Here is a 10,056-nt window from a genome sequence, read left to right as displayed (position 1 = left end):
AATTTTTTTTGAAGGAAAAAAAAGACAAAGACACTGAAGCCTGAGGGGGATTCAGGGCCTGAGACATGTTCCTGCCGGCCTCCGGGAAGGAAGCAAACAGCTATGCTGTGAACTGCTCATTGGAGGCTGAGAGCAAGACCCAGCTAAAAACCATCAAGAAAATAAGGACTCCAGTTCCACGGGGACAAGGAGCTGTGTTCTGCCAACCAACCGTGAGATGGGAAGAGGACCCAAGCCTCGGGTGAGAATTCAGCACCAGCCACACCTGGACCCCAAGTATGTGAGGCGCGGCACCAGGACTGCTGACCCACAGGCGCTGTCAGATTAACAAACATGTGTGCCCTTTAAAAAAGAAATACACGGGTAAATTTTAAAGGGCAAAGGAGACCACCTTCACCGCTCAAGGCAAGGAAAATAACATGGGGTCAGCGGAAAGGTTATAAAAATCAAGCCATGCTGTAAGAATCTCTGCAGTACTAAAGAAGAGATGCATATGTGATTCCGAGTTTCCTAGTGGTCAAAGCAAATAAGGACACACGATTAAGTACAAGTTGTAATTTCTATAAGAAGTGAATATACTGGTTGTACAGCAAAGAGGTCTGAGTGATGGTTCCTCCTCGTGGGTCTCATAAAAGGCACCCTGAGTATTACAGTGGGCTTCGCTTTTCATGAAAAAACTGTACTGTAAGGTCATTTTATAGCATCTATTTTTATTAGAGGACAGAACACCAAAACAGACTTTATTGAAAGTGAGTGCAATAGGAATGTAAACAATATAAGCAAACATCCAGACACAAGAATGGGTCTTTGGGTATTTGAAACATTGAGGAGATAAGCCTGATTACAGGAAAGTTGGGATAGTGCTGGGTTACAGAGGCTTTAAAACCAGATGCAGGCATTAAACAGGGAGGCGCTTTAACCCTAGAAGTCACAAGATAAAAGCTGAATTTAAGAACATGGTGTATATAAGGGTGGGTTAGACCAAATTTGTCTAAGCCTCTGTGCGACTACGCACTCATATGCAACCTTGGAAAACCCGTTTTAGACAAATTACCGGTATATGGGTCAGTCTAAATGCCAATTATCAGTACATTCCTGGCATCCAGCATCATGGGGCAAAGCAGAGAGGGTCAATCCTTGTGACAAGTTCTGTCAATTTCAGTAGGAAAAGGGTTATACTGTTTTCTGCATGTTGTTTTAGCAAAAACCCTGGTTTTTAGATGTATTGCATCTACCACAAAGATTATGAACCTAGGAGACAAGGTGACATTCCAATTCTCAGAGCTTTCCGATGTTCCTCTCTGTGTATACACACCAATTGTTAGGGGGAGCTGCTCTTTTGCCACTCACTTCGGTTTAAACCCCAAGGCAATTTCCCCCCTCTTCGTGCAATGTCACCACCGTCCCAGCTGAGGACACTCACCACAACGAATCAACCATCAGGCAGGAAGGCTGCAGCAGGGGAGGGCCTCCCGGACCCCTGAGAGCAGAGTGAGGGCCTGTAGATTAATCTGGGTCTCCTTCCCCAGCAGGACCGTGAAGAAAGCCACGAGGATGGGCCACCTCTGGTCTGTCCTTCTCACGCCACATGTCACTTTTGTGATAACATGCTGACTCTATTTTACACTTTAATCCAAACCAACCTTACGATATAGTTTCTCTTGACTCCACTAACTGGAGTCACGCGAGAAAATTCCTTATGTATAAAGACTATTGTACACAGTTTTAAATGTACATACTTTGTATTCTTTTTTCTTATTACAAACGGAATACCATTTAATTGCAAGAAGAATTTTAGAAAAAACTATATATATATATATATTTTTTATAAACAAGCATTCTTTTTTTTTAAATTATTATTTATTTATTTATTTGTTTATTTATTTATTTATTGGCTCTGTTGGGTCTTCGTTTCTGTGCGAGGGCTTTCTCTAGTTGCAGCAAGCGGGGGCCACTCTTCATCGCGGTGCGCGGGCCTCTTACTTGTCGCAGCCTCTCTTGTTGCGGAGCACAGGCTCCAGACGCGCAGGCTCAGTAGTTGTGGCTCACGGGCCTAGTTGCTCCGCGGCATGTGGGATCTTCCCAGACCAGGGCTTGAACCCGTGTCCCCTGCATTGGCAGGCAGATTCTCAACCACTGCGCCACCAGGGAAGCCCGAAAAAACTATATTTTTAAGGTAAATAAAAACTAATTGAAAGTGTTGTACACTTTAAATGGGTGAATTATATGGTATGTGAATTATATCTCAATAAAACCGTTATTAAAAAAATTAATTGAAAGCCCACTGGCCTTGTACATGAAGTTTAAAACGGCAGCTAACTGTAAGTGGGTTTCTTTCATGGGTATTCTTATAAGCCAAGATTTACAACACCCGAGATACCTAATCTACAGAAATTAATAAGAAATTCATAATTATGGTTTGATATTCGGGGGGAAATCTCTACGTAACACGCTGTACTAAGCATCTCCAACTTAGCAGGCCCACGACTCCTCCCAGCCGTTTAGGCCGTGGGGACCCGTAGCGCCCAGACGGCGCGTGCACAGCCCGGCTCCTCAGTACAGCCCGTGCTCTTGTTCCCAAGAGGGAGATTAGAAAGCTGCCTTAGATACAACTTTCGTGATGAAAAAGCAGCATCGGCTTTCTCTTGGCATTCTTCTAGCCAGTCTGCCAGGTCATCTAAGTTGTAAGGAGCGTCCTTCTCACGGTTTCAGAAGATTATTCCGTCTTGAATGGGGAAGATGTGTCCGTGAGCACTCATTCTGTTGAGCTGGCATCCATGCCACAGAGAAGGGCATCTGTGCCCAAGGACGCCTTCTGAACCCACCCCGCCGAGCGCTCAGCTGCTTTAGGCGAAAACCTGGAGTTCATTCCTACCCTCCCGCACCCAGGCCGCCTCCAAGCAGAGTCCTGCTGCAGCTCCAGCCTGCACCCTCGCCTCGAGCAGAGCCGGGCCCGCGTCCGGGCCCTGGGCCTGAATGACTGCAACGGCTGGGCGACGGTCCCCCAGGATCGCGCCCTCCCCTCTGCCCTCCCCTCCACAGAGGGCTCCCCCTGAAGCCACGTCCGCTCCTCTGTCCCCGCCACGAAGGCTCTGTAGCAGCTCCCCGCCCTGCGCACGACAAGGCTGCGCCCTCCCGATCTGGTCCCCACTCCCGCCTGCTCGCCCTCGCCCACACACTCTTCCCATCACCGCTCCTACGGGACAGGGCTTTGCAATTCCCCGAGTGACATGTCCCTTCCCACCTCCGTGCTGTTCCAAACGTGAGGCAGGAGGGAAGCGGGCAGGGCACAACCTCTCAAAGAAGGACATAGCCCTTGAGGATAGGACATAAACTGGTTAGAACCGACTAGGCTCAAGGTGGAGGAAGGTTCCACTTCCAGTGGACCTTGAGCCTCCGTATACGCTCACTGTAACACATGATGCTAAGTGACACACCCGCCAGTGCCGTGACAGTTCCGAGGCCGACCATAAGAGGCCAAAAAGTGGGCAGTGGCCCAATTCCTGGAAATCCCCACCCTTTCCCCAAAACAGTTAGAATAATCCTCCCGCTCATTAGCCTATGAAATTACCCAGCCTAAAAAACTAACCACCCCATATTTTGGGGCCTCTCGCCTTCTGAAACGGCCCACACTCTGTCTATGGAACATGTACCTCTCTAAAAACATCCACCTCTTACCTATTGCTTTCTCTCTCACTGAATTCTTTCTGCAACGAGACATAAAGGACCTGAGCTTCATTAAGTCCTGAGACCAGGTGTGTGATCTCAATTAAAAGACAGTGGGTTCAAGTCCCACTCTGGGTTGTGTGGTTTCAAATGCTGTCTGCCCCACCTCCAGGGCTCTCACTTCTTCTGGTGACATCAGATTTATCCCTCAAGACACGGCCCAAGCATCTCTTCCAGGGAAGCCTTTCCTGATCCAGCAGGACACGCTGATGCCCTCCTTCCTCCCTCTCCTTAACTTGTGTGTGTGTCTTTAAGTTTGTGTTTCGTGGAAGGATCCTGACCTCTGAATTCAGGAAATTTTAGGAAGACACTGAATAGACTTCCAGGGATCTGTGAACATTGCAAGTCACACACAAAATCTCGTATCCATTTCAAATAAGTAGCTTCCGGGAAGAGGGACCACTTCTTTCACCAGGTTCTCAAGAGGAACTTTACCTTCACGTGTTAAGAACTCTCTGCACTAAATTGTGAGCTCTTTGAATGCAGACACGATCACATTACATTTTGTTTCCCTGTTTGTAGCTTAGTTCCTAGGGCTTGTAAACACTAAATGCATTAGCTAATGGTTGAATAAATGAGGGAATGAAATAACTCATTTAAAAAGAATTTATTGCTATGGGTAAGAACCAGTGTTGGCTGTAGCTATGATTAAAATAGACCTGGTTGCTGCTTTCATTGGGAAAATAATCTGGCAAGGGAGACAGGCATGAAACAATTAATCATGCAATTGCTATTTCATTGCAATAGTGGGAAGGCCTGTAAGGCAGAAGGACAGGGCGCTAGCAGAGGGCTTTGATCCAGTCTGCTAGTGGGGGTCTGAGGTCAGAGAAGGCTCCTCTGAGGTCTTAATGCTGGTAAAGTAAAAGAATAATAGCTAAGAACTATTACCAAGAGTGATAACTACAGTTACTATCCATCAGTACGTTACAAGGTTAGCTAGGAGACAGCATTATTTATACATAAAGAATACAAATCCTGACTTAAGAGATTCCTTTGATTAATGAAGGAGATTTGCTAGTGAAGGCAGGTGTTCCTCCCTGATGAGATCACTTAGCTTGGACATTTCACCAGGAAGTACCATGGAAGAGTGTAACCCTGAAATTTTATGAAACTCCTTTTTAAAAAAAATCTGCCCCCAATTTTCTAATAGTGTAAGGCCAGCTCTGGATACTTAAGATCAAGCCCCTAGGGCAGCATGTCTGCCAGGCTCAGTGTCCCAGAAGTGGTTCTGAGTCTGGCCTCAGTCCTCTGACCACCCCCCACCCCACTGCCCCCAGCATCCCATTTCTACCTCTGCCCTCTGGCTGGAGGGTCAGCTCACCTGCTGCATCTCCCAGACTCACATGAGCTTCCCCATCCCAGCCCCCCATCTGACAGGTCTGTGTCAGAGGCCCTGGCCAGCTCAGGCCCCTCCTCGGTGCCCTGACTCACTGGGACTCTGCATGGTCCCACCCCTCCAGGTTCTCCTGGGGAAGCCAGACTCCACACTGTGTGTCAGCATCTGAGATGGGCCTGAACCCATGGCTCCTGCATCTCCAGGTTCTGCCGTGTGGCTGCAGGTCTTGTTGGAATGATCACAGCCTGTTCTTCCTCATCCACAGCTGCAGAGACCCATCCCCTGAGTTATGCTGAGCAGAAAACTGGGGGTCCTCAGACACACACAAAACTTCTAACTAAAATAGGCCTCAGTGCTGGGGACTGAACTGTTCCCCCCCCCACAAGGTTCATCTGTTGATGCCCTCACCCACAATGGGACTGTATTTGGAATAGGGCCTTTCAGGAGGTAATTAAGGGCTGCCTTAGTCTGTCTGGGTGGCTTATGAACAACAGACTTACTTCTCACAGTTCTGGAGGCTGGAAGTCAGAGATCAAGGCACAGGCAGATTCGGTGTTTGCTGAGAACGATCTTCTGGTTCATGGCCAGCCGTCTGTCACTGTGTCCTCACTGGCAGTGGGGCAGGGACCTCTCTGCAGTCTCTGTTGTAAGGGCACTGACCCTGTAACAGGGAAGAACCAAATCAGACTACATGTTGGATCTGTTTCTTTTACTTTACCTTTGTTTTCTGCTGTTTTTGTTCACTAAAAGGATACTGTCTATACATAATGGCCTGCCTCAGGGAACCCTGCCCCTCTGCCTGAATGTTACACCAAAGTGCCTTTGTTCAGGGAAACATCCGGACCCTGTTCCACCTGTGGATGACTACAAGAAAGAAGAAATTAACACATCACCTCCCCGAGGCTGGCCATTCCAGGTGATATTTGCAAAACTCATGGCCTTTTACTTTACTTCCTCATCTCCCCCTCTCTGTGCTATAAAAGAAACTGGCATCCAAACCCTGAGAAGATGGTTATTTTGAGATTTTAATCTGCCATCTGCTTAGTCTGCCGCCTTTCCGAATAAAGTCGTATTCATTGCCTCAACACCTTGTCTCCGATTTATTTGCTGTGAGGTGAGCAGAGCAAGTATGGACTTGGTAACAAATTTGGCGAGCCAGCCAGGAAGCTTGCTGCTCGTGGCTAGCTGGCCCCAGTGAGGGAACATTGGGGCAAGACCCTAGCAGCTGCCAGGACTATTTGTCCTGAGGATCTTCCCTTCAAAATTTCCTGAAGCAGCACGGGCTACCCCAGCGCTTGGCAGTTGAAGCAAGGAACCGACCAACTTTTGCAAGTCCTCGGACTCGATTTTGTAGGGTAAGTCTACCCAATTTGGTAACCGGTTCGTTTGTTTTGGTCTTGGTCTTGTTTTGGTTTTGTGTATCCTTTTGTGTTGCGAGTTGACGGACTCGACTTTGTAGGGTAAGTCACTCTGGCGTGCATACCGGGAACATATTCCCCTCTCAATTTGGGCTTTTTCTTTATGGGATAAGCCAGTTTGTTTGATTGGGGTACCCTGTTCCAACAGGTACCAGGTATAATTCCTCCAGGGGGGAATTGTTGTTGGCCTCTATCTGATTTGGAGCCGGTTCGTTGGGATCTAGTTTGTTGGTTTTGTAGGGTAAGTCTACCCAATTCAGGAACCAGCTTGTTGGTTTTCATCTTGGTTTCGTGTGCATCAATGCTAGAGTTTGTTTGGACCTTTTGTGTTGGAATTTGTTTGCGCCTTTTGTGTTTTGGTGTTATCAAACTTATAAAAATGGGAAATACTCCATCTATCCTGAAGGAGAGCCCTTTGGGGCGTATATTAGATAAATGGGTGAAACATAGCTGTGAGCCTATGACTAAGAAAGACATGATGTACTATTGTAATAGGGTGTGGACCCAGTATTTAAGATCATAAGAGCAATGGCCCCTGAATGACTCACTCAATTATTATATGATCTCACAGTTAGTAGTGTTTTGCAAAAGAGCAGGCTGCACTGGCAGTTGTTCCAACTGCCCCCACCCCCACATGCCGCCATCATATTCACTGCCTCCTGTTTCCCCTACCCATGGGGATCAAATAGAAGTTTCTATGTTAACCTCCAGAGCACAGGAGCCTGATTTAGTATCACCATCTAAGACCCGACAGGGCACCCAATTTGGACTGAGAGCCACTTCTGCAGCAGAGCAATTTCCCTTGTGCCAACATCCTGTAAGAGGCCAGGGGACTCCCTTGGACTTGAGGCATCCGATTCTAATTTCCCACAGGAGCCCCAGGTAACTTTGACAGTGGGGAACAAGTTAATCGACTACCTTCCCTATTTATCTTAAGAGGCTTCTAAATATTAAACAAAGGGGAAAACAAAGTCATGCTAGGAAAAACTTGGCTGTAACTTTGAGATACAAATGTCCTACCTGGTCTTCTCAGGAACCCTCATCTCTTCCATCTTTTTAAAATGCAATCTTTAAAAAGAGGGTAAGGTAATTTAGAAATTGACTTGTCAAGGATAAATAAAAAACCTAAGTGTCTTTTCTGTAAAAATTCAGCCATCTAGACAAGTGAGCTTGATTTGTTCCATCTGCCAGAAACCTAATCTTAATTCAACCTCTTTCTGTAAACTGATGGGCTTTACATTGCTGTACCTGACTCAGGGCTGAAATTTTGAAATGAAAACTATGATGTCTCTGTTTGTGTCCTTGTATGAGTCTGTGTATCGGATAACATTGCTGACGTTGATTTATGGATGAACTCTATTTAATTGGCTTAAAGAAAAGTAAGCACTTACAAACCAAACAATTCTAAATACAAGAAAAATTAAGCTAAATGAGTCTCAGGTTCACATGAACTGAGAAATATTCAGTATTGCTGTTTGTTAATCCAATTAATATAGACATGTCATTAGAGTCATCAGCATTAAGTATAATACTTTTACTGTGCCTAGGTTTTATATAAGCTAGATAAAATCTTGTTATGTCTCTTGCAAATTTGTCAGCAAGGAAAGTAACTTGATGTCAAGAAACTTTTAAGAAAAGAAAATGCAAATGAAATAAGAGCTTTAGGTGAACTTTTAAAAATAATTATCTTTTAGGAATATCTATCTAAAATTAATCTCTCCAGATATTCAACAACTTGAAAGTTAGAATAGTGCTAAAATAAGTTAAGTGATGGAAGGTTTATGGAAAGTGGACCCCGAGAAAAGAGTTTTTGTACATGGTCAGGATTCACTATGTTTAAAATAAGTTTAATTGAGTAAATAAATTTTAAAAATAAGCTGGTGCAAAACTTGAATTTGGCTTTTCTCTCTGTTAAGACGACAAGGTTTCTTAAGATTTTGAACTGCCTTTGATAACAAATTTTAAGTGTCTCTACCTTTTAAGTGATCTGGTCCTGTATTTGCCTTTGAAATCTTTTATTGTTACTTTGGCTAAGTGAATAACTATTGTTTCACAGTGACCTGTGATCCTATCTGACTGTTTTAGACCCTTTTGATATTTTTTGACAAAACTTCCCAAATCAAATTATAATGAAGTTCCTTTGACCTCTAGCTAACTCTGGGATGCTTCAAAGGGCCCCCTGAAACACCCTAAAGAGAGATATTAACTAATTAGGTTCACTTGGTATGTTAAATTACATGGGAAGTGTTGTCAAATAAGTAATAAATCTTCTTAGGTTATATTTTATGGCAAATGATACAGGTATTCTAGAGATTATATGCAGTTCCTAAAATTTGGTATGTCCTGGTAAAATGTTATCAGTCATAAGTCTAGTTATTATCTGAAAGTGTTGCATGTCACAACGGTAACCAAATTACTTTGTCAATTGCATGGTAATCAGATTTAAGATGTGCCTTCTTAAGTCTTTTGTCATTATAGACAGTTATGGTTTCACTCTGATGCCTTGGCAAAATGCTTCCTCTCCAAGAAGATTTATAGAAAGGACCTTTGGATAAATACAAGTTTCTGGGCTTTCAGACCATAATGCTGAACTGGGTAAGAAATTGAAGAATTCTAATGGGAAACCTGATGGCTTCATAAAGCTGTTAAGAAGAAGGATTAGTTACATAGGACTGAGTAAAGTGGTGAATATGGTTATAATTTTTATGGTTTCTATCTGAAAAATGACTGGTTTAAATCTGTGTTTTCCAGGTGTAAGGAAAACCTTCCCCTTAAACTAATTATGACTTACAATAATTTGGTAAATTATACCTTTGTAAGCCAAATTGTTTGTACTTTGTATCTCCCTGCTGTACTATGTCTGTCAATGTTACTAGCTGCATTACTTATATCCTGTCTATTTTATAAGATTGTTGTCTCTTACAGTACCCAGTGTGTAACCAGGCTTCCAACAAAACGTCTATGGCTAAACATCTTGAGGAAGTAGATCACATTTATAACAAGATAATTGTAGTAGTGTGATTCTAGCTATGGGAAGAAGCAACAAGGGAAAATGTCTCCTGGATCATAATTAGATAGAGGATCCAGAGAATCTTTAATTATCAATAGGGCCTAATCCAAAATCTAGCACCTGGAGTGACATATCAAGAATTTTCGCCTGACCTGCGATGAGCCTCCTAGCGCCATGGGACAAAATTTGATCCTGAAATGTCTCCCAAATATTGGTCAAAACCCTGACCAAGGGGAGAGGATATGAGAAATGGAATATTTCTGGCCACATCAGTCATTAGCGATTTCAGCCCTCCAACGTGAGCCTGTGAGCCCTGAGGAAACTCAGGATGTGAGAATACAGGATACAGGCCCCAGATAGCTGAGGTGCATATCAAGAGAGTGCTTTCAGTGAGCCCAGACTCCTGCATTTTCCCATACAGAGAAAAATGCTAAATTCCTTAACTTGAGATGCTGCCTCCTGGGCTTGAATCCCTCAAAATTCCCACTGAATAGATCATAACTCTCAACTTTTAGGTTGTGAGGTTTTTTTTGTTTTGTTTTGTTTTAAGGCTACAGGTGTAAAGG

At 44.2% G+C, this 10,056-nt stretch overlaps 1 long non-coding RNA gene across 1 annotated transcript in view; it reads right to left on the bottom strand.

Annotated features, from left to right (window-relative positions):
- Positions 1-2,162: 2,162 nt before the first annotated feature.
- The window catches only part of LOC309664110, a 52,732-nt gene continuing 44,838 nt past the window's right edge, over positions 2,163-10,056 (bottom strand). The window contains exon 3 of the long non-coding RNA XR_014265623.1: positions 2,163-5,723. This is a non-coding gene — a long non-coding RNA (uncharacterized lncRNA). The remainder of the gene's footprint in view (positions 5,724-10,056) is intronic.

Source organism: Balaenoptera physalus (assembly GCF_965194825.1).
Source record: "Balaenoptera physalus genome assembly, chromosome: 7".
Taxonomy (NCBI): Eukaryota; Metazoa; Chordata; class Mammalia; order Artiodactyla; family Balaenopteridae; genus Balaenoptera; species Balaenoptera physalus.
This window is presented reverse-complemented; position numbering and strand designations above follow the sequence as displayed.